Below are 26,444 nucleotides of genomic sequence, written 5' to 3'. Positions count from 1 at the left end.
CACAAGCAGAAAGACATCTTATTGTAGGTGAGTAGTCACGTCACTTTTCAATGATAAATCTAGACTTAACCAAGAAGTGTATTGAAAGGTAAAGCGAAAGAGCTGGGATCTTTGGCATTAGGTAAGGGGCAGTAGACAAAGTGTTCAACTTCTTCATTATCATAAGCACATGCACACGTGAAAGAGTTAACTAAATTCACCATGTAAAGGTCGGATTTCAGGAGACTACCTGCTTGTCTAAGTTTAGTATGTAGGATATTAAGGTGACATTTGTCAGTAGCGTAATTTTAGCGTGATGACCCGTTAGTTGAATTAGAAAAAGGTTTCTTAAAAACAGAAAGATTTGGAGGATGAGAAACCTATAAACTGATATCAAATGTGTTAAGATCGGTGGTTCTTTACAATTGGCATGACTTATTTGGTTATATACAAACCATCAAAAAACGGCAAGGGTAGAAGCGGGTAGCAAAGATATGAAGATCGGTAAGTCGCAAGCAATACCGAGACAAAAAAGGCAACTTTCAAGGTAGCATTTTCACACATTTATATTGACACGGGTCGTTTTAGACTAATGAGAAACCAATAACTGGATATCAAATAGGTCCAAATCTTTGTAGCTTTTTTTACGATTAACATGACATATTTAGCCTTATAGAAAACGATCATGTTGCAAGGATATAGGCGCACGGACAGAGAAATGAAGATGTACTTAATAAGATACATACACATAATTTTTACTGTTTTATTGCTTAAGTATATGCTTCATATCACTAGTATCAGCATCGAGGTATGTGATACCATCGCAAAACAGCAATACTAGAGGCACGTAACAAGGATATGAAGATTGGTAATGGTGAAGTCGCAAAGGATACTGTGTAAAATATATAAACTTTTCTAGGTTGCATTTTCACACATTTCTGTAGGCATAGATCAATTTAGACTGATGAGAAACCTACCAAATAATACCAGATTTGTCAAAATCTGTGTGTGCTTACGATTGGTATGACTTATTCGACTCTAAGATAAACGTTCGTGTTGTAAAGATCTAGGAGCACTAACATTCAAATGATTATCATCGAATGATATGGTACCATCTCAAAGCGGCAAGGGTAGAGGCACGTAGGTAGAATATGATGATCCGTTGATGATCCGTAATATCGCAAGCGACACCAAGTAAAAAATATCAACTTTTTTACTTGCATTTTCACACATTTATATATTTCACAGATCAATTTAGACTGATGAGAAACCTACCAATTGATATCAAATTCGTCTAAATAGCGTGTTTAAAAAATTACTAATGTTATAACTTATTTGCCTATATGGAAAACGCTCATTGAGGAAGACATTGAGCGGACATACAGACACACAAAGCTGTACTTTATAAGATGCATACACATATTATATATTGTTGTATAGCTTTCCTTGTTTGAGATCTATAATATTAAAATTGAAATATGTGGTACCGTGGCAAACTGCAATGGTAGAGACACGTATCAAGGATATGAAGATCGTTAAAGTCGCAACCGATATCGAGTCAAAAATACAAACTATTTTATTTTCATTTTCACACATTTCTCTTGGCACAGATCGATTTAGACTGACGAGAAACCTAACAATTGATATCAAATTTTGCTAAATCGGTGTTTATTACTATTGTAATGACTTATTCACCTGTTTGTTAAACGATCGTATAGAAGACATTAGGAGAAAAGACAGACAAATGAAGACGTACTTAATAAGATACACATACATATTATTTACTGTTGTACAGCTTTAATTATATTCTTCAACTTTATAGTATTAGCATCGAAATATGTGGTACAATCGCAAAACGGCAATGGTAGTTTCACGTACCAAGAATATGAAGATCGGTAATGTCGCACCCGATATTCAGTAAAAAGAACAATCTTTTTTATTTTGCATTTTCACACATGTCTATTGGCAGAGATCGACTTAGAATCATGAGAAACGTATCAATTTATATCAAACTTGTCAACATCGTTGGTTGTTTGCGATTGGTATGACTTATTCGCCTATATGGAAAATATTCGGTTAGGAAGGCACTAAACGCAAGGACGTACAAATGAAGACGTACTTCATAAGACGCATACACATTATTTACCGTTGAACAGCTTTTATTATATGTGACAGTTTATAGAATTAGCATCGAAAAAATGTGATACAATCGCAAAACGGGAATGGCAGATGGACGTAGCAAGGATACGATGATCGGTAACGTTGCAAGCGATACTGAGTGAAAAATACCAACTTTTCTATTTTGCATTTTCACCCATTTATATTGGCACAGATCTATTTAGACTGATACAAATTTATCAACTGATATCAAACGTGTCAAAACCGTTCTTTGCGATTGGTATGACTTATTCGCCCATATGGAAAATTTTCGTATAGGTCAGATGTAGGCACACGGAAAGACAGATAAAGACGTGCTTAATAAGATGCATACACATATTTTATAATTATATACAGCTTTAATTCTATGCTTCAGATCTATAGTATTATCATAGAAGTATGTGCTACCATCGCAGAACGGGAACGGTATATGAACGTAGCAAGGATATGAAGATCAGTAAAGTTGAACCCAATATTCAGTAAAAAGTACACTTTTTTGTATTCTGCATGTTCACACATGTCTGTTGGCACAGTTCGAGTTAGACAGATAAGAAACCTATATATTAATATGAAATTTGTCAAAATCGGTGTTTATTTACTATTGATATGACTTATTCGTGTATATCGAAACCGTTCGTAGAGGAAGACATTGGGCGCACGAACATACATTATGAAGACGTACTTAATAAGAAGATACATAAACATATTATTTACTGTTGTACAGCTTTAATTATATGCTTCAAATCTATAGTATTAGCATCTAAGTAGGTGCTACCATCCCTAAACGGGAAGGATGGAAGCATCAAGGATACGAAGATCGGTAAAGTCGCAAGCGACAATGAGTCACAAATAGCAACATTTTTATTATTCATTTTCACACACTTTTTTTAATTATTTTTTTTTTTTTGTTTTTTTTTTGCACAGATTGATTTAAACTGATGAGAAACCTATAAATTGATATCATATATGTCGAAATCGGTGGTTGTTTACGATTGGTACAACTTATTTACCTATATGGAACATGTTCGTGTAGGAAGGCATTTTGGCGCACGGAAAGACAAATGAAGACGTATTTAATAAGATATATAAACATGTTATGCTGTTGTTTAGTTTTAATGTTATGCTTCAAATCAGTAGTCAGCATCGAAGTATGTTGTAAACTCACCCTCCCCTTAGTATGCAACTGCAAGCACACTTTGTCAAATTCTAAAAGGCACTAACTTTCTTGAAAATTATAATAATCAAAAAAATTCCGGATTCGTATATTATAACGTTATAATGCGCTTTCATTTTCCGTCAGGTAGGTCTCCAGGTCGAGTTGTTATGAACAACAGGAAACAATATCGTACATTCTTTGCTAAGCGATCGCTCAGGTGGTGCAGTGTCTGTACAGAGCGTCCGCCTTGGATGCGAGAGGTCGCGGATTCAAACCCCTGCCGAATCATACTAAAGACATAAAAATGGTACTAGCAGCTGCCTCTTTTGGCGCCCATCATTAAGATATTGGTGTGAGGATAATGTGATTGGGTGGGACAAAATGCTGTATGTTTGTGGCATGATGCCACATTGCTAGACATCATTATAAACTGTCACAATGCAGACATGGTAGCGATATGATTGCATTTTTTTTTAAAGCTACGTTAAAAATTACACACACACACACACACACACACACACACACACACACACACACTTTGCTTGGTTATTTGCTATTTGAAGAGATGGAATATTGTTCATATTTCAACCGCTTTTTATTAATGATCATCGATGTGACCAACATATACGATAATAATACTCCCGATGATGATGATGATGGTTGTTGTTCTGATTTCTGTATTACTACTGCTCCATGGGTATATTATATATCGAACTTGAAAACAGAAGCACTACCAGCAATAAAGCAGTTTTGAAAACAAATCGCACTTAATCGAAATCAATATATATTGACATCAAAATGAACGTCAAATGCTCTGTGCAACTGTATCGAAATGAACTATTACATGCTGTTTTTTTTTCCTTTTTTTTTGGACAGTTTTAGACCGAAAAAAGTAGTACTTCAAGGCTCTGTCTATGGTATAAATATGTTCATGTACACTTTTCCATTGTAACTTTAAGTGTATAGACTGCAAATACGATGAAGCACAAATCGAGGACGTCGAGTGTTAGCATTGGAACAATGTTACTACTTCGGTCGAGAAGGATAACGACCTGTATATGTATTCCTGCCCACTACCATGTAGGATGTATCAAACTGTATATTACTCAAGCGCTCTTTGTCGAGCGTGCTGGTGTGTGTGTACAAAAAAAAAATGGAATATAATAACTTTAACTGAAATATATACAATTAAATTCTATATAAAAGTGATGCGGCACCTGGGAGTAAAGCAAAAATGGAAGAAACAAATTTCCGGATCGCTACTATCAACAGCAATGGGATAGACAAAGCGAAAGCAGACAAAGTAGCCAAAGAAACAAACTTTGATGTAATAATGATACAAGAAACACACTATGGAATTAAGCCAGAGTTCAAAATTTTAGTAGAAGACAAACTTAACGCAATAAAGATATGCAACAATTTTGTAAATAATGATATTAGAGTTGGTTGCAACAATAATATTTTTAAAAAGCTGGGAAAGGTTTGAGGAGGGGGGAATTTTTTAAGGGACGGTTGCTACGTGTTAAAATGTTTAATTGTCATCATATAAATGTGTACATGCCAGCTAATAGAAATAAGAAACTAATTTTAAAGAAAACTTATATACCTAAATACAACAATATTCGATGGAAAATCTAATCATAGGGGGAGATTTCAACTGGGTAGCTATAAATTAAACCAGTCTAGCAGGATTGATAACTTTTACGGAAATTTTTATGATCCATTAATATATATTGATACTGCAATAACCAACCAAAAGCTATCAGACCATTTCATGCTCACTATTGACCTAAAAATGAAAAAAATAGAAAAATGTGGGCCAGGACTATGGAAACTAAATAATAAGATTTTAAATGACAAAGAATGTGTCGAAATAATAATTAAAAAAAGAAATTGAAACCGTCAAAAATGAAGAAAATATTAATATAATAATTGATTGGGATGTTTTAAAAAACAAAATAAAAGGAATAAATATTCAGTACTCAAATAGAGGGCGGAAAAACCCCAGAGAAACAAGACAAACACGAACTCAAATTAGAACTAAGCAAAACAACAAACGACGATGGAGAAAGAAAAAAAAAACGATTGACAGACAAAATTAAAATCGTTGAAGAAGACGAAAATCAGGGGAGAATAATAAGGGCGGGAAAATTTACAGAGATCTACAACGAGGCAAAAAACGTATATAAGCGAGAAGAATTTAGAAAAGGGGGTGATACAATTTTAACCAATATCAAAATAAACAATGTAACCCATACTGTAAAAGAAGATATCCTAAATAATATTTCCAAATATTATAAAGAACTATACACCACACACCACACAGAACATATACTTCAGCACAATCGACAGCTACTTAAAAAATGTCGACTGTGAGATGACATCAGCAGTACATAGAGACCAATGTGATGATGTCATCTCAGATGAAGAAATCACATAAAGTATATCAACACTCACAAAAGTCACCAGGGAAAGATGGACTCATCGTGGAATTCTACCAAAAGTTCCACGGTGAACTGACGCCGATCTTAAACGCTTTGTATAATAATATAGTTTTAAGTAAAAATAAAATGACTAAATCTATGAGGGAGGGAGTTATCACAATTATATACAAAGGGAAAGGGAATAGAGACGAGATTAAAAACTGGAGGCCTATATAACTTTTAAACACGGACTATAAGATTTTAAGTAGGATTTTAACAAATACAGTAAAGGGTAGGATAAACAAGATAATTAATGTAAATCAAACTTGTGGGGGAGGGATATACAAAACAATATTTTAAACATTAAAACTATAATTGACTACATAAATGAAATTGGTATGATGAGTGCTATGGTACTCTTCGACCAGGAGAAAGCTTTCGACTGATTTGAACAAAACTGTATAAAGAATATTTTTAAAAAATTTGGTTTCGGACCCAATTTCCAAAATGGACCAAAATCCTACACACTGGGATAATTAAACGGGAAATGCACGAAAGAATTTGAAATACAACGATCAATGATACAAGGATGTCCACTATCAATGCTAGAATGCGTAATGGCAATATAAATCCTACGTCACACGATAAGAAACAACCCAGATATACAAGCAGGGGCGTATTAACCATTAAGCAGACTAAGCACGTGCATAGGACACCAGGGCCAAAGGGGGCACCACAAAGTTGAGAAAAGGGTGAAAAGAAAGAAAGAAAAAAGAATGAAGATTTGTAAAAAAAACTGATACAACTAGTGCAAATTGATCATGATGTTCTGTTTCTTGATCATGGTACACCCTAGGGTTATCTTCTCAGGTGTACGTGGAAAAGAGGGGGGCACCAAGATTTCTCAGTGCTTAGGGCACCAGTGAGCCTTAAACCGCCCTGATTATACAAGGCATACAAATACCAAACCTAAAAAAGAATTAAAAAATGCTCTAACATGCATATGATTGCAACATCTTTATAAGAGAGGGGAAATGCTATAAGCGTCGGGTTCCAAAATAAACCACAACAAGCACGAAATCTTAAAAATAGTTATCTGGAAGTGCAACCACCCTGGATTATCGCCCCCCCCCCCCCCCACACACACTTACTGAGAGACACTGTAAAGGCTCTAGGGGTTTACTTTGGTAATAAAAAAAAAGAAGCTGTAGAAAATTATGAACATATTATCAATAAAATAAGAGAAAATGTGAAAATCTGGCCATTTCGCCATTACCTATCATGGAGCGGGCCCAAGTGGGCAAGACTTATTTATACTCAAATATTAACTACATAATTAAATCCATAGATATGGATAATACAATTTTAAACAAAACAGACAACGAAATAATAGATTATATATGGAATCATAAAATGCATCATGTAAAAAAAGAGACATTATATAGGGCCAAAAGTAGAGGGGGCTTGGGGTTGCCGAGCCCTCTACTACTATAATTAACTAACATAATCAATAGATTAAAAAAATGCACTCAGACCCGGCAACAGCGTGAGAAGCATCGTACATCTACTGGTTCGGCTTCACCTTGAGAAACCGACCAGAGATATACAAAAATAACAAATTAATATAAAAAAATCGAAGTGCCACGCAAACATATGAGAACTAATTTTAAAATATAGAGACAAAACAGATTTATGCAAAATTTAAAAGGTAAAAGTCACGCTTGGATTAGGGAGGAGGTAACCAAAAATATAAAATGTAGAGTAGAGCAGGACAACTGAGGGGGTAAATTGGACAAAAAAATTGGAAAAATTGGGGAAAATAAGATCTGTCAAAACACAAAGTATAATTTTTAAATACCTGCACAACACCTGGCTAACAGGCGAAGAAACAATCAAACATCGTATGCTGAGGATAATGCCGAAATGCCCTTTATGTAAAACAGCGAACTTCACCAAACTACATACGATTGTCCAATGTGATAAAACTAAACATAATAGGATAAAGTTAATAATGAAAATTTGCAAAAAATATAAGTATAACAAAAATAACATTTTATTCATAGATTTAGACTGCGAAAACAAAATCGTTCTAAAATGTATAGACTATATAGTAACTACGATGTTATCCTGTGGACAGGTGATACAGATTTTTAAATAAGATACGTGCTAAAAATAAGAATATTAACCACAACAAGAACTCAATACGTCTTACGACGAATAGATACTTACCGTCAGGTTGATATAACGCAATTGATGTTGGAATTGGGGGAGAGAGGGTGAGGGAGGAATAGGTATTACAGACCGAAGGGTCGCGTAGCGCAATTGCGAGCTGATGCCATACCCATACCCCCTCCTCGCACCCCACAACAGCCATATTTCAAAGAAAATTTCAAATTCTATTTCAAATATTTCAAAGAAACCCATATAACGTTTTTTTTTTTAAAAGAGAAAAGGGAAGAAAGGAAGAAAGGAAAAAATAAAAGAATTTTGTAATTTAATTTTTATTCTTCTTTCTCTGAAAGAAAATTCTAAAGACATATATAGGAAGGGATACAGGGAAAATATAAGGGGGAAGTAAATGGCGATGACATCATGGGGCTAAGTCACAGGGCTCAGTGAAGTGCACAGGCCCATCATGAGTCTTTGAAAACACCCAATGTAGAAAATAAACAGACAAAATAAAGACACAAATACATACTGTATAACACTTAGTTTAAAAACCTACTAACTTCTCCCGCACTGCATGGTTGACCACTATAGAATAATGTGGTCTCATAAATACGTTTGGATCTTTCAATAAAGCATAATCAGATAAACTAAATAAAGGAGGTCTAACGCGACCAGGAAAAACACATAGAGAATGAAGAAGCGTGAACCTTGGATCGAGCGTAACCTACCTATCAACATCATTAAAGAATATTATGAGGAACGACACATATTATCACTCGAATAATAAAATAGGAAATTATTTTTTTTAAAACAAAATCTAAATAGTACACCATTCCATCGTCAAAATTAGAAAACCATAAAACAAATTAAAAGATACAATATAACATCATAAAGGAAGAAATACAAATGGGAAAGATATTTGATCTATACTTGCTGTCTCAAACATAAAGAAAATATAGCATACACACAATATAACACCATTACATATAGCAAACACTGAGACCTAGGCGACATATAGCAAAGGTTACAAAACATTTCAAGGGAAGGAACTTCGAGCAAGGTGAGGAAAACCAGACTCGGACGAACAACCCTTTAGATAACACTATGGAAACATAAATACCCCATCAAAAATTCTAAAAACTAAATTTTTTATATAAAATTTTGTTTTAATAAAACGTAGAACACATCTGAGGGGGAAATACACAAATATAAAATACTTTTTATCTTTTTTTGGAAATGGGGGCATCTGTCCGTTGCCCCCACCCCACTCCCAAAAAAGTGTGTGTGTGTGTGTGTGTATTATTATGCCCATTACATTACTTGCAAAATATATATGGTGCTGACATTTTCGGCAAGAGGGAGACTTACCGATACAAAATATATGATTGTGGGTAGGAATATACAAATTTTGGTCGATATACATGATCATTGGTATCTATTCAAACGAGGGCCATGAAATACATTAGCAAATTTTTACAGTATTTTAAGGCAGGCGATTACGAGTTATTTAAACCACGTTTTTCATCTGTCACAGATTTTATAATCATTTTGAAGTGGCTGCTTTATCTCGAGGAAAACGAGCGGTAAGTGTTATACAAAACAAAATCTTAATAGCAATTTGATCACTTTTGCGTCATTTGACAGTAAGAATAGTAATAAATAGAGGATAATTTCTTTTCCTACGTTAGGCCTAATACCTGGTATGTTTTTTAGTGTGGTACACACACAAAACACAACCCCAAAACAACACTAACAACATTTAAAAAACCCACAAAAACGAGTGCCGTGCCGAAGCCACGGGCTAAAATGCTTTATTATTATTTTTTTTATTTATAGCATCAATCACAAATTGAAATATATACAGTATTAGCGTTGGAAAAGAAAGTTTTCTTTTGTTATATTTTTTTTCTCACCCTAGCGAAACACTTTCTGCAAATGACCTTAATAAAGAAAAATAATAAATTAACCTAAACCACTTTGAATGTCGACCGTATCTTTTATTTACACGGCATCATGCGCGGAAGAAAATACCAACTGAACCGGGATTTCAGACAGCAGATGAATTGAAGTTGATTCATTGAACATCATTAGCAATTGTACAATCAAACAGATGCAACAATGAAAAGTGGAACTATGAAAAATCGAGAATGTTAGATTTGCGAAGGATTTATTCCGAATCATTGTCTGCTAATAGAGAATTCATGTCAGTTGCTGTGTCGGCGATGCCCACACAGCGCGCCGTCCAAATGTGAAGTTGCGTTTTGCTGACAGACATAACACTGTGCCATAATTTATCTGATGGCATGTAAAGAAGCTGCTTAAATTATAGTATTTAAAAGTTTCTTCATTTTGTAAGAGCTCAAGAAATTAATTCTGGTTTGAAAGACAAGATGACGGTAAAACTCAGAAGACGTAGCTGTACAGTACCGTTGGTGTTGGAGACATCATAATAAAGGTAACTGCGTTAACTTCGCTTTTTGTTTGGTAATTTCTTGGATATTATCTTTTGCTGATCTTCTTTGAGCTTGGAGTAAATTGTACATTCTGAACATTTGTATTTGCACTTATCTGCTTAATATGTATTGCTGGGATATCATATAGAATATGAAGTCAGGATAATGGTACTATATTTTACATATTTGAATGATAAAAGACTGGTAAATGATATAATGATAAACTACTAAATAAATAATTTGCCCATTATCCCAAATATGTTAATTAAAACAAACATTGAATGCAAATTCAGATATAATGAGCAGTTGTAAGAAGTAAGAAATAAAATTTTATCCATTGAACCTGTTATGTGTTATCATCATCAGTTTTAAAATAAACACATGGAGACAAGTTTGCTTAAATTCTAAAATTAACACACACACACACATATGGTATTTTAATCTAATACAGAAATGGTGACATTGATATATGCAGACCAATAGTTTTTTTATCTTCTACAGATATAAATTAAAAAGCCTAATTCTGAGAGTTTCACCTACAACATTCATGATGGGAAAGGGCCACTAATTAAGAGCTGACATATGTGGAAGAAAAATACCATCCATGTTGAAAAGGGCTAGAGGTAATGTGAGAAAACATAATTTATCAATCTTATTTAGCATTATTGTTGATATTTTATCTCAACTGGTCAAAAGGCTAAGTGGGTTTATGTAATGGTCCAGAGTGTGTTATTTATTTCACATCCCTTTCTGTCTTTCAACAGTAATAAATTAGCTACTTTGGAGTCCATAGTTCTGATCAATTTGTTGATATAAAACTTGGTTTTGGGCTTAAATCAACATCTTGGATAAATCTAATAATGAGCAAAATCCAAGTATATACATGTGATCATGTATAAGATTAGTTGAGTTTTTTAACCAGCCTAAAAGCCATACTTCCACAATATAGGCTAAAATCATTAAGTTGTCCTTGAAGTTTGATGAGTGTTAACCATTAATAATAATAAGGCGATCTTTCATCTGAGCATGTTACCACCGCATGCAATATTTATACATGTAGTGCAGTTTTTACTAAACTTAGAATACATGCTTATATAAATGAGATCTAGATTGAAGAAGTGAAGATGCATACAAATACATGAGGTTATAACCACTACTGCTGATTCAAGTTTGATCATGCTTGGCCATTGGGCTTATATAGTCAAGTTTCACAATGATGCTTATTATGAGTGTGATAAAGGTATGGTAGTGAAGTGACCTTGCATCTGATTGGCAGGGTTTCTTATGATTTGCACAACAGTGTTTATGATGCAATTTAGTTCTGACTTGTTTAATTATTTGCTTGTATGTCTGAGGCTATAAGCAAAATCTATGCATATAATGTGGTGGTTCTACATCTCACTAGCCATTCCTGCTAATGCTCTTAAAACTATTTCTCATTAATTTTATCAGACTTGGTGAATAGATTTATCTCATCAAGATATAGCAAAAGAGCAATTTTGTAAAAAAAATATTAATTCATATTAAACTCAAATTCTGCATCTGATTGGTTGACCTTGCAAATACTATAAGGGCTCTATTTCTGACAAAAAGATTATTTTGATCTAATGTAGCAGAAATGCTTATATGATCAAAACATTGAACATATTTGATGACAAATAAGAAATAGATTTTCATGCAAATTTGATAAACATTGATAAATCGGTTCATATCATTAAAAGCTTGGAAGAGTTTGATTACATGCGAGACCATCACATATTAATCATTCTTTATTTAGAGAATTATTTTTGTCAGGATTTAGTAAAATATGTAAAATCAATATGGACTGGTTTTGTTATGTACAGCAACACTAGTTGTTTACTGAGTACTGAGGGAATTGGAGTAAGGCAAGGGTACATTGCAGTAGGTAACCTGGTTGACTTGATAACAGGATTTTAACACAAACATTTTTATCAGGAGTCTAGCATACTAACCATTGATTCACTGCAGATCCTGCCCCCATTAGTTACCTTTTAATACATAAAGCATTTGGGTTTTTTATGTCACAAATCCCATAGGGATTAAAAGTAACATCATAGGTCTCACTGGATAGTTTCGTATTTTGACATCCCTCTAATTTTTAAGGTAGAAGGCATGAACCTAATTATCACAAGCCTAGCATTTATAAATTCACACGTAAGCTAAATCTATAATGTGGTTCAGATTTACTTTGAGTTAGGCATGGAAATAGGTTGGCTTGTTGGTGACTGCCTGTCACAGTTAGATGAGCATTGGAGATCATATGCATAACTTAGTCTGCAAATGAGCTGCCGACTTTTATTTGTGTCTGCTACAGAGGTAAATATAAAAAAATCTTGATGGTAGAGGGGTGATGAAAAGTATGCTAATTTGTTATAGTACTAGTGAACTTTATTCATGCATAAGGCACATACTGATTCTTTTAGTTGCCTTGTCACAGAAAAATATTGAAAATAGCTATTTCTAGTAAAAAATGAATGTAAAATGTACCTGCATCCTTTGACCCTACCAGAACCAAACTAAAAGCTCAAATTTGTGCAGCTGCTTTTGCTCATCACAAACATAATTGGGAGTATAACTGCTAACCCTACCCTCTAGCACACATTTAAGATCTTTAAAGTTTTTAAATACAGCCTTCTAATTATACAAGTTTTATTACATTGGTCAATAATTAGTCACATGTGATGACACTTGTAACTAATCAAACCACAGCAACTGAGAGCAGACTAAGCACTGATATTTATATGGTACAGTGGCAATATACAGTCTGTCTGCCGCAACACATGAAACAAACTGGACAAATCTGAAAACCTTGAATTTGACTTTATTTATCTGTATGGTAGAACAGAACCTGAGTTGAAAAGCTTTTAAAGAATAACCTTGATATCAAACCTAATAATAACTGCAGGAGTTATATTATGGATAATTAACCATTCTCTCAGTTTCAAACTGGGCATTCCATCCCATGGGGTTCTAAATGTAAACCAAGTGTAACTGATATCCTAATGAACTGTAAAGACCAAAGCAGCACAACAGCAGGGGACCAGATATGTCCAGATCCAGAAATCATACACCAGTTTCAAACTGATGATGAACTACATAAAAATTACACATCTGCTAGAACTTATGTTATGAAGATAACTTAAATTGCATTATTATTAATCCTCCTCCTCACATTCATCATAACTGAGATGCATCATATATGTTTTATTGTAAAATAGTTTATGCAACATAATTCAGTGAAGACCTTTGCTGCCAATTTACCAGTGAACCATTTGTTTCAATGAACATATTTTATGTTGTAACAAGGAGCATCATTTAAACATTATGATACACTTATCATACCTGTATATGAAATCTTAATACTAACACTTATACTTGCAATAATACTACTAATAAAAACACCTGCATTGATAATTTGATTATGTTCAATTGGACTTGTATCTAAATGATCACCAGCTGTATGAAAAGACATATTTTAATATATAGATATTGGATGGAATACTAGTTACCACAATTGAATAGTCATATGATAAATGATATATTATTTTAAACAATTTATATTTGCAGTGAAACATACTTTTACATTATTTTCCCTTAAATTTCATTTATAGAGCAGTATACTCTGCATTCATTAAATTACTGAAATGGTTAATAATACAACAACAAATACTTCAACTTCCAGAATCACAAAAATCAAAAGATATAAACAAAAACTTCCCTACATGTATCAACAGTTGTCACTTAATAGACAGAACTATGAAGATTTAGAATAGGATGTTAACAAATTAGGTATTCAAGTTAAAAAGAAAAAAATACCAAGTAAGCTTACTACCAAAAAATCAAACAATAACAGTGAATTTTAGTACATTCCCAGGAAACAGAATATATGATTTTTCTTAACTTGATCTGATACATCTTAAATCTATAGAAAATGATTCATATTGTATGACTAAAATATTATGTAAACAAAAATTCCATCACTTTTTTCAGATGCAACATGCATACCCCAACCCATCCTTCTTGATCATAAAGTATACCAGCATTCCACTATAAGATGGGGAGCTGTAGTGGCTCAGTGGTTAGCTTTCTGGACCTGTGAAATAAGGTAGGTTCAAATTCTGCCATCAGACCAACCTGGGTTAGCTACCATGGTGTGTCCTTGGGCAAGGCACTATACTTAAAGTGCCTTGGCACTAAATAACTTACTTGTATTGGTTTACCATAAAAGGCCAAACCAAACACATAAAAACAACTTTAAAATATGAGTTTTGTCAATACTAAGTAAATGAAAATCATACTGAAGAAATGTTTTTATTAATACAGTTTAATGGATCTAAAAAATCTCTTTCTTCTGCAGGAGTTTAAAATGTTAAATTAAAAAGGTCATGGTACACATTGCTTTGTTCGTACACATCAGGCTCCGTAACCCATATCCAACTAAAAATTTTAGTAGAGTCTGAATAAAACATATTTTAATCTGGATGATAATATTCTTTCTCCATTCATATATTACACCACCAAGATTGATCCAAATAAGATTACATTTTACTATAACACTGAGGATGAGTATGCCTCTTAACAACTGACAAATATGGAGAGAATGGAGTTAAACTGAACTTTGATTTCTTTTCAACCATAGCACAAGATGATCATTTATTATGAAAAAACCTGAATAAAGTTGGAGTTCATAACCATGACAGTCTTGATACAATATAAATTCAATATATTATTGTTGTCTTGAGGTATAGTTCTGTATATTACAATCTCACACAAGATCAGGGTATATTTTAGTACAATACAGTTAATTCGGGATTGTATTAATACCTATTCTGGTGAATGAACATTAAATAAGATTTACTATTTTGGAACCAGTTGCAATAAAGTTTACTAAACAAGAGAAAATATGACTTTACTATAATATCTAAAATGTAAAATCTGCAAACAGAATACTTGCTTGACTTTACACTTCAACTATATCATAATATTTATTTGAAATGAATTTATACAAATGGCATTAAATTGGGTTTCAGGCTGGTAATGACAATGGTAGTAGTGAATAGGGACGGTCTAGGGACTAGGGAACTTCCATGTTAAAAATGGTATATCCACTCTGGGGACTATGTAATTTAACATGGGAGAAAAAAAAATATCCATTCTAGGGACAAGGGGAATTTAACATGGGAGAAAGAAAAAAAACTATTCACTCTAGGGACAAGGGAAATTGAACATGGGGAATAAATCGTGGGACTGTCTTGGGACTAGGGGAAATGGAACAGGGTCGGGACCCTATTTTAATAAGGTCCCGACCTGATGGGTCTATGAAAATGGAACAGGCGAAATTTGAAACAGGGAGGGGTCTCTATTTTTTATTATTTTTTTAAACAAAAAAATAAAAAAAGGGGTAGGCAATTGAAAGTCAAGATCTTTTCGAGAGATAGGAATGGCGCTGAAAAGGGCCTTTGGTTTTATGTTAATATACCCTTAACATAAAGGGCATCTGTGACATCTTCTTCTTGACCTTAGGCTGCTCCTGACTGCAGGACCATAGATTAAGATTCTTTTGAGGCATCCTTGATGCTCCACATAAGATTCCTCGCATCCACAGGCTGGTGTCTGTCCTGTGGATAACTGTCCAGTTGGATCAGACATACATTGATATGTCTGTCCGGAACATCATCGAAGACACAAGCGTTGAAGATTGTACGTCGGTCCACATGTTGGGGTGCTGAGTAACAGGTGAAGGAATGCAGTGAACTATACTTATTTATAGGGGGAGGAAGGATTGAAACGGATTGAGTTTGTTGACCAATCCAAGCACGCGTTACAAAATTCAGTCAGCCCACGTCCAATCCGAAGAGAGCAGTCTGTGACGTCACATAGTCTATATAGATTCGTTAGCGCCTGTGCGCAGTCAATCTAAGCAACAGTTTTTCAACATGACGGAAACTCAGAAAACGATCAGTTGGGGTGCACTGATGGTGGAGACTACCCAAGGGAACCCAGACTTACTTTCAGAAGAGGTGAATTGGGATTTTGTGGATTTTTTTACCTTGCAAGAATTTGTTCCTGAACCTTCGTCACCTTCTCCTTCATTACCGCACATGGAAAATTTTAGACAGAGACAGAAAGAAGAATTGGAGAAATTTATACAACAGCAAAAGGAAGCGGAACAAGCTTTTCTCCTACAACAACATCAGCAAGAAGAAGAGGTAAGAAAAAAAACAACAACAAGAAGAAGCAGCAGCAAAGAAACAAGGGTGTCAAAATCAAACGGTCACGGTACTGTTAGACATTTTAGCGGAGTTAAGAAGTCTGAAACAAATGTATCAAACTTCTTTATTACGGCCGAAGAGAATACGACCTTCCCAATCTAATCACTCCAACCCTGTGACTACGCCTACTGCACCACCCTTAGTGATTTCAATGAAATCATCATCAACAGTACGCAGTCCAGAAGTAGGCCTTGGCCATGGCAAAGGCTTAAGACAGTTAAAGTTGATTGTTTAAACTCACCCCTTACACCAAAAAAGGCCCTTCTCAGGGCCATCCACGTCTCTCGAAAAGAGATAGACTTTCAATTGCCAATAACTAAAAAAAAACATTGTACCCAATAGTACCTGTCTGTGTATGAGTCTGCGTGAGTGTAGGTTCCTATTTTAAAATCAAAACCCAAAGACACTTACCTTTTATAATTAATTTATTCTTTTATAAATATTTACAATTCACAATTTACAACAGAGCACTTTAAAAAGTTCATAGACTTATTCTGTCTCATTGTTCACTCTCTGTTTTTTTAATTTCTTCACCGTCATAGTTTTTTCCTCCTCTTCCTCCTCACTTTCTTCCCTTCTTTTCTTCTCCTGTTTCTTTTTCTTCACCTGTCTGTTTTCTTCCTCTTCTTCTTCCTCTTCCTCTGAAGAATCCCTCTCTTCTTCTGACTCCTCTTGTTTCTTTTTTGGGCAGTCTGGTGACCAATGTCCTTTTTCTTGACAATAATAACAGGTATCTTGACTTTTGTCTCTTCTAACCCCTTTTTTTCTTTTTTGACGGTCTGGACACTCTGAAGACCAATGCCCTTTCTTCTGACAGATATAGCAAGTATCTTGACTTTTATCTTGAAAGGAAGGAGAGTAGTCCCTCGGCTGGTCTGAAGAGAATTGTCTAATGACCCCTCGCAAAGCTCTGATGAAACGTTCGATCTTGGTAGTCTCTTCCATCGTTGTGCTCAGTTTGAGAGTGAAATGAATAGTGAAAGGACAAGACACATACCCTTTATATACGCTGGTCTGCTATGACTATAAATTAGTCCATGGTGTTTACACTTTAGTCATTTGACTTTTTGCTATCGAGATGAAATGATCCAATTCATTTGAGAAGAAAGAAGAAGAAAGTAAGAGGCAGAAACGTGATCTATCGCCTCGTACCAGGGCTGAAGTCTTGGCACAAATTCATGCCAGTGATTTTGAAGAGGACATGAGTGAACCAGAATCCAAACCCTCTAAACAAAGTTTACCACCCTTAGTCAACCCTGAAAAGTACTATGACATTCGAGAGACGAAAAAGCGTCCCTCTAGAAAATTTAGAACTACGGCTTACAAATACACAGTGAAGTTTAAAGACTTCAAGTCTGAAGTACTGTTAGAGAAAGCAGAAGGGTTCATCACCGACATGTGGGATTCTTTCCTTACCACACTCAAGCGACAATGTCAACCCAAAGAAGATGATCACTTGAGACTTTCCATACAACATGACGGCTTGAAATCCCCTGTTTTAATCGAGTTTAGCAGCCCTGCAGAATTGACCACTTCCAAAGTCATGGACAAGATTCAACACGTGCAACAATCTAATGACCAGTTTGATATCACCGATGGAAAAGCCACACTGGACATGACCCACGTCTCTCCTCCTCAATTGACCGGACAATGCAGAAAGACCTTATTGGTCAACAACCTTCGCATTACCAAAACAAGTCTTGTCCAAATTAACAATTTTCAAGACCACATGTGTTTAGCCCGAGCCATCGTGGTGGGATGAACCTATGCCGACAAGAACGACACGGTAGAATGGAAAAGAGCCTGGGAGAACATTCGAAAATCGAACCGAGCCAAACAACGAAATGAAGCAGAACTTCTGTTACAACAAGCATGCCTGTCCAAAGACACATCCTGTGGCATTCCTGAGATGCAAAAATTGCAAGATGCCCTAGCTCCACGATACACCTTGAAAGTGCACCCTCAAGAAGTGTGCGGGTCTCTGTTGTTTCGAGGGAAAGACTTTAAGGATGGAAAATACATTCACCTCTATCATCACGATGACCATTTCGATACCATTGCCACTATCACTGGATTCCTGGGATACAAATATTACTGTGAGAAATGTGACTTATGATGGTTATAATAATCGAGAGCAACACAAACATTGTGGATCGAAATGCTCAGGATGTTTGACATCTCAACCCTGTCTGAGCGAAGGGCAAGAACCAGTGCATTGTTCTGCTTGTCTGCGCACATTTGTCAGCCCTGCCTGTTACCAATAACATCTGAAGATGCAAGGTTCACAAAAGAAATGTGCTTGTCAACTCCTGAGATTGTGCCCAATGTGTGGACAAGGTCTATGTATCAACAGTACCAAGGCACACGTATGTTCAGGAAAGAAAAAAATGTCACATTTGTCACTGCATCGTGGACTTGGAACACCAATGCTACATGCAAAAATATCAATCCCAACCAGAGAAAGAGGATGGTCACAAGAAGAAGAAAGGGAATTTCTTTTTCGATTTCGAATGCATGCAAGAGACCGGTATTCACATTCCTAATTTCTGCGTGGCTCATCGAGCGTGTGAGAAGTGATTCAAGAACCTATCTTCAGTTATTGCCCTCACTGCATTAAGATTCCTTGAGGGCGTGAAAAAATCTTTCAAGGACCGAACACACTAGCCGATTTCACACAATGGGTCTTAGACCCCATCGACAAGACGTGGAGCCAAGAGGACATCGAACATTATTATGGAGAATGTCATCACCATGCCACGGTGATGGCTCACAATTTCTCCGGATACGATGGACAGTTTCTTTTGAGATGCTATACGGAACGTGGAATCGAGCGTCCTAAAATCACTTTGAACGGAGCCAAAATCATTTTCATGCAAGTGGAACAAGTGCAGTTTAAAGATTCGATGAGCTACTTAGCCATGCCTTTGAGTCGAATGCCTAAAATGTTTGGAATGACAGAAATGGCTAAAGGGTACTTTCCACACTTTTTCAATACAGAAGCCAATCAACACGCCGTTCTACCCCAGCCTCAGGCTCACTATTACGACCCTGACAACATGCGTACCGAACGAGAAACTTTCTACGCTTGGTACCAGGCTCACGCCTCCGACCCTTTCGACTTTCAGGAAGAAATGCTAAAGTATCGTCGTTCCGACGTGGACATTTTACTGCGATGCTGTGGAAAATTTCGAGAACTGTTCATGGAACACGGAGGGGTTGATCATTTAAAAGAGGCTTGCACCATTGCCAAAGCGTGTTCCTTAGTCTACCGACAACGATTCATGCTTGAAAACACGGTGGCTGTCATCAGTCCTCAAACGACCAACTATGTCAAACGTCAATACTCGGTCAAAGCCCCATGCTGGTTGCATTACTTGTGCGACAAGGAAGACACATAGATTCAGCATGCCCGCAACGGACAGGGCGAAAAGATCATCGGAATGCATTCGGTCGATGGCTGGGACTTAGAAAACCCCAAGATCATGTACGAGTTTAATGGTTGCTTATTTCACGGATGTACCGTCCGTTACCCTGACCGCGGCACTAAAAATCAGTTCTTACAACGAACCATGGAAGACTTGTACCAGGCCATTTGTCAGCGACGCCTAAAGTTAGAACAGGAAGGATACCAAGTGGTGGAAATGTGGGAACACAAATACAATCACCGTTTGAACACCGATCCCGAGTTTAAACGCCTCATGGAAAGTTACCAGTTCATGGACCCCCTGAACCCAAGTGATAGTTTGTACGGAGGAAGGACCAATGCGACCTGTTTGCTGCACCAAGCTGACGAAGAGAAAGGAGAAGAAATCAAATACTTGGACGTGTGTTCACTGTATCCCTACGTGTGCAAATATTGTTGCTTTCCTGCAGGGCACCCACAATTGTTCACCGAACACATCGACCTAAAAAACATTCGACAATACCAAAGCTTGATCAAGTGCAAAGTTTTGCCTCCCACGAACCTATACCATCCCGTCTTACCTCGCCATTGCCAAGGCAGACTTATGTTTCCTTTGTGCCGTACTTGTGCTGAAACGTGCAACCAAGATCAACCTTGTCATCACACCCAGGAAGAACGGGCCTTGACGGGGACATGGGTCAGCGTAGAATTGTTCAAAGCTCTGAACATGGGATACCAACTGTTAGAAGTGTACGAAATTTGCCACTTTCCCAAGACACAATAATTCCACAAGGGTGACCCCACGCAGAAAGGCATTTTCGCAGACTACGTGGATGCCTTTTTGAAACTGAGCAAGAAGCCAGTGGCTATCTGTCCTGGTGTCACACTCCCGAAGACCAAAAGACATTCAGAGGGAAATTCTGGGCACAAGAAGGCATTACTTTAGATCACATTGAGAAAAACGAAGGCAGGCGATTGTTTGCCAAAGTGATGTTAAATTGATTGTGGGGTAAAATGGCACAATGACCGTGTTTACCCAAGACGGAGTATTTGACCGAACCTTCCCGCTACTTTCAGATCATTCACGACAAAGCCAAATTCATGAAACACGTGGACGTCGTTCGTGAGGATTTGATCTTGGTGAATTACGAAGAAGATCTGAACTTTGTAGAAGATGACCCCTTTGGAAATGTCATCATAGCAGCTTACATGACAGCTTTAGAACTGTTAGGGGAACGTGTCTTGTACTTTGACATGGACAGTTGCATTTATATCGATCACCCGAGTCAACAGCACCCTGACATCGAAGGAGACCGTTTAGGAGCCTGGACAGACGAGCACCCCGATGACAAGATTCTAAGTTTCGTCAGTGGCGGTCCCAAAAATCACGGCTACGAATACTGGGACAAACAAGGAGAAGTGCACACGAAGTGTAAAGTGAAAGGACTTACTCTGAATTATCGTACCAGTCGAGTGGTCAACTTTGGCGTATTGAAAGAAGCCTTGCAGTCTAGAGAAAGTGACCACCTATCAACCCAACAAGATTGTACGTTTACCCACACACCACATCGTCAGTCGACCCTTGGAAAAAGTCTATCAAATCGTGTAGCAGAAGCGAGTGCGGCTTCCTACCCACTTTACTTTGCCGTATGGACATGTCGGTATAAAACATTGGTTGTAAGAGGATAGCCACCCACCAGAAGGATGACTTCGCCACAGCAAGAATCGAGTGAGAAATCCAGTGAGAACTCCAAGTTCAAACCCTACCATGTTCCAGTCTTCTTACCTGACTATTGTGATTGTGCCCGTCGATTGGACACGTTTCAAAAATGGCCTACGGATAGGGAAGGATTACCTTCTTCGTATGTTTTAGCTAGAACAGGATTTGTCTACTTCGGACCTGAGTCAGGATTGGGATACGAAGTACAGTGTTTCGCTTGCGGACTGAAGTTACGAATGGATCTATGTATCTACAAAGATTCAGCTATTCTGGACCATACTCGATGGTCTCCGCACTGCCCTTACCTTTCAATGGCCTTTCCACCCATTAAACTACGGTACAATTATGACGGTACCTTAGAGACGGTACCTTCCAAAACTAGACGTAAACACAATGCATCCTATTTCATTGTTGTTTCTTTTCCACATAATAGCTCATTTTTTATAAAATGTTAAACTTTACTAATCTTTTTTAAAGATCACTTTAGTTTGCAAAAATATATCTTGTCATTTATTGGCATTCTACATTGAATTTTGTAGACTAGCTATAAACCTGACCTAATTACTCAACTTAACTGCTGACAGAAACAGTCTACAGTAAATGTATTTCATTTCTATAGCTCGATGGATAAACATTACATTTTTTAAAGCTGTGCACAGAATAGGCCGACATATCCCGAGTCAGGAAAACATGGGGGTGGTATCCCCTGTGTCCAAAATTAATATCATTTTGAATAGAATATTCTAGTGACAATTGCCTCTTTTCAAATGGTAAGCATTGCTTTTTTTATTTTTTTTGTTGATGGTAGCATCAACTTCAGTTGGGTGGCTAGATTTGTATATTTGGGTGTCATCAGTGTACAATTGGTGAGACACTGGATGATGATCTATGACACTTGAGAGCAGCTGAGTGTATAGACTGTAGAGAACAGGTCCAAGACCAGACCCCTGTGCAACACCACAACATAGATCAACTGGGCTGGAGTGTAATCTATTTGCAGACACAATTTGTGTCCTGTGGCAAGGGCGATATGCAGATTGTACATTGCTAAAAAGACTGTTTGATCTCAGACAAGATGCAAGCTGGGATTGAACAACCTTTTGTAAGATTTTTTATATGAATTGGAGATTAGAAACCGGGCAGTAGTTCTTTAAATCCTTATGGTGTAGTGTTAGTTTCTTCAGCAGAGGTTTTACAATGGGAGTTTTGAAAAAATGATGTAAATTATGCTGATGAGAGAGAGGTATTAATAACATCAGTTAGTGAAGGCAATACTAGATCTAAGCACTCAAGCAGCAGTAATGTTGGAATTGGATCAAGTTCACATGACTTTGGTGCACTCTAGGATGATTATTTAAAGATGAAAATCTCAAGTGGAAACCTTTCTGGTCAGCCATCCCATCCTAAATCTCCTGAAATGGAGATTATTTTGCAGACTCCAAGATTTCCTCTTATCCTGCTGGTATGTTCTATTTAGTTTATCTGGTCTCTTTTTATTTTTTATCAATTGCTTTTATACCATGCCACAATTGGAAATTCTTTATCAAAAGTATATATAAATTTCATCATTTTTCTGTCTGTTTAATAAGATGTGTTTAAGAGTACTTACTTACTCATGATGCTGTATATATGAGATTAGATGTTTTGTTAAAAAAGAATGCATTTTGTGATATATTGTATCACTGCTTTATATACAGTGGTCATTGCAACCAGTATGCATTTTGTTTACATGCCAAAAAATCCAGTCTGATTTCTTTGTTTCTTTTTTACTGCAATTAAGGAGTAGTGATAATCTTTATACTCTTAGCTGCATCCAGAAGGACAACACCATCACCATCCCCATCTACACTGGAGTGGAGAATATAAAGATTTCTCTCTGCCAGTTCCTCTGCAAGTAGTAAGTATTGAGGATGGAAAAAAATGTACATTATAGAATAATGAAACAAATACTACAGGTGTTGACTTTTATATAATCTCTTATTTCATTTACAGCTCTCTAAATACGAGTAGGTCAATTATACACTGTATTTATCAATTTAATTCTCATCTAAGGTAGTAGAACTGTTTTATGTTTGACAAAATGTTGGGTAATTTGTGGCCATACACTAAAAACACATTTTGTAGCATTTAAAAATGCTTATGTTCAATGCACGTAAAACTCATTGGTTTGTTGTCACTTCAGTTGATAATAGTCTTGTCATCTTGTAGACATTTTGAATGTTAGTGTTCAATGCTAAGGTCATATACATTGATTCAACATCAAAATTTGTTTGCAAAATGGAAGATTATGACATGAAAGCACAAGCTCTTGTAGCTTAGATACTGTTATTTCAGAACATTGTGAGATGTTAATTAATTAAATTATAGGTCATAAAACATACTGTTCAAGACTTATTTGTGCAAATAAGCAATGAATTATTTTTCATTGATGTGTCGACTGTTCATCATTCCATTGTTTTTTTTATTTTTCTTTCTGATGTATACCATTGTCTTGTGTAAGTCAGACGCCTAAACCATATACATTGAATGCAGACTTTACAGACACCAGCAGTGAAACAACATATCCAGGGAATAAAAATATAAAGGATTATAGGGAAAAGTTTTCATATAAACTGAACAAAAACCATGTATTTTATTCCATAAATATATTTCATTGTTAAACCCATGTTCACTGTACAGATCTTTTTAAGGAGTTTATAATAATGATCTTGATCTTTCAAAACTAATTTCATCACAAATCTCTTACAGATTTCCAGTTCAATGTACTTATGAAACTGGACACAAATATTGAGAATTTGTTGGAGCAGCTGGCCCTCCAAGTTCATACACAAGGCCCAGACACAGAATATAGAGAAGAAATTCTTGCAATGCCATGTGATTCAGTGGAGGAACTAGAGGGCCTTTGCCAGAGGTTGGAGGAGAATCCCAAACTCTCCAAGAAGATGGTAAATTGGGGCTTTATTTTCTATTTAAAAAACTGTTATAACCTGTATTTGCTGTTGTGAACCTCAATATGCATTATGCAAGTTCTGCAGTGCCTGTATAATTATTTTTGGGGGTGGGGTGAACATGTAGTGGTCGGCTCTTTTGTCTTACGGATGTAGGCCAAAACATGTTTAGAGATGAACATGTAACAGGTATTTTACTACATATACACTATTACATATTATGTGGCTACTTTAATTCAATCCTTGAGTGAATGTCATTTATGAAGTTAATAGATTCACGGTGGTTAATTTGTTTTATAATTGCTATTAGTACATTGTGTTGCATAGTTAATGTTATCAATTTTTTTTCAAGTTAGAGAAATTAAATTTGCTTGCAAAACCATGGCAAAAAATAACTATATACAAGCATATTTTGTCAAATCGATCATGAAATACTACTACTAATAATAATATCAAAACCAAAAAATAGTAATATTATTATTATTATTATTTTCAGATATGCTACTTGAGCTCCCTTGGCAGGTTTACAATTGGGGAGAGTGTCTGCAGGATGATGAAAAAGCTTAAAACAAAAAGACTGGCCAGAGTATAGTCCAAAGGGACGTAAGGGGAAAAAAGCATTTCAAGAGCTTGTGATATGTCAGGTTTTGATAAGTAAGTATGGCTTGATTTAAATTGTGTTTTTCATGTGACTTGCCTGAGATTTTTAAATGAATTGATAAAGTAACTTGAGACCACATTTCAAAGTACATGTTTTAAAAATATTCCATTGATTATTGCTGGCATTTAGAAAAATGCAATGCATCCTTTGTTGTGAAACTTATTTTAAAACATTGTATTACTCTTGCAGAAGCCTGCTTGAAAACTAATGGGAAAGCAAAGGCAAATGGAATGGAAGAGACCATATCAGAGACCCTCAAATATGCACCCAACCAACGCAGAATGATAAAAAACAAGGTAATCCAAATGACTCTTATTTCATCAATATTGGATTAAGTTTCGTCTTTTAAAGCATAGTATTTGCAAAGCGCATGCATTTCTAAACTGATAACAAAATCAGCTTATCCTATTGCCCAGGACTATCAGAGCTAGAGTCCAGCTAACTACAATATGCATATATCTTGTCTGATCGGACAAGTGCCTCCATTTGGAATTTTTATTCACATGAAATATTTGGATGAAATAAATTCATCTTTGTGCAAATTGATTGCACCATCCACTTGCCAGAAATGACAAGTAAGTGCAAAGTTATCTTGTATTATGGCTTAACGATAGTAAGGGAAGCACAAGTGCAGTGAAGAAAATTTCATACATTTTTAAATTGCTGATTAACATGACTTCTGCATATCTAACTAGTGCTGAGATGATATGACTTTATTTAAGCATTACAATTTTGTTTTAATTTGCAGGTGCCTGAGCAGAAGAAGTAATAGATAAACTTTACAGTGGAGTTGGAGACTGATTCTGATTCATAATCTTAATTAAATCTAGAAAATAAACATTAAAGTCATATTAAAATATATGTTGTATTGTTTCCTTCTTTCATTTTTCTCTTGAAAACAAATGTCTGAACCTTTAGTCTGTAAATTCAGTGGATTCCTTATCAGCCCATCTACTTTTACTTTACACCATGCTACTTTAAAAAAAAAAATGAATTATCCCCATTAGGGTAGGTCCCCCCAACCCCCCACCCTACTTTGTCAACTTACCTGCCACATTTAAATCTAATGGAAGGCCCTGCTG

The 26,444-nt window shown here is 35.9% G+C and overlaps 2 long non-coding RNA genes across 4 annotated transcripts in view; one reads left to right on the top strand and one right to left on the bottom strand.

Annotated features, from left to right (window-relative positions):
- Positions 1-26,444, bottom strand: part of LOC149789907 (uncharacterized) — a 2,017,354-nt gene that overhangs the window by 936,331 nt on the left and 1,054,579 nt on the right. The gene's annotated exons all lie outside the window — the stretch shown is intronic.
- LOC149789915 (uncharacterized) lies at positions 23,219-26,223 on the top strand. Its single transcript, XR_016424001.1, has 5 exons — positions 23,219-23,650; positions 24,502-24,698; positions 25,198-25,355; positions 25,552-25,658; positions 26,111-26,223. It is a non-coding gene; the product is annotated as an uncharacterized LOC149789915 (long non-coding RNA).

This window comes from Sinohyriopsis cumingii, chromosome 10 (genome assembly GCF_028554795.1).
Source record: "Sinohyriopsis cumingii isolate HCF-2022 chromosome 10, ASM2855479v2, whole genome shotgun sequence".
In the NCBI taxonomy this organism is placed as follows: domain Eukaryota; kingdom Metazoa; phylum Mollusca; class Bivalvia; order Unionida; family Unionidae; genus Sinohyriopsis; species Sinohyriopsis cumingii.
Note: the sequence above shows the minus strand (reverse complement) of the source record. Positions and strands in the feature narration are given on the sequence as shown.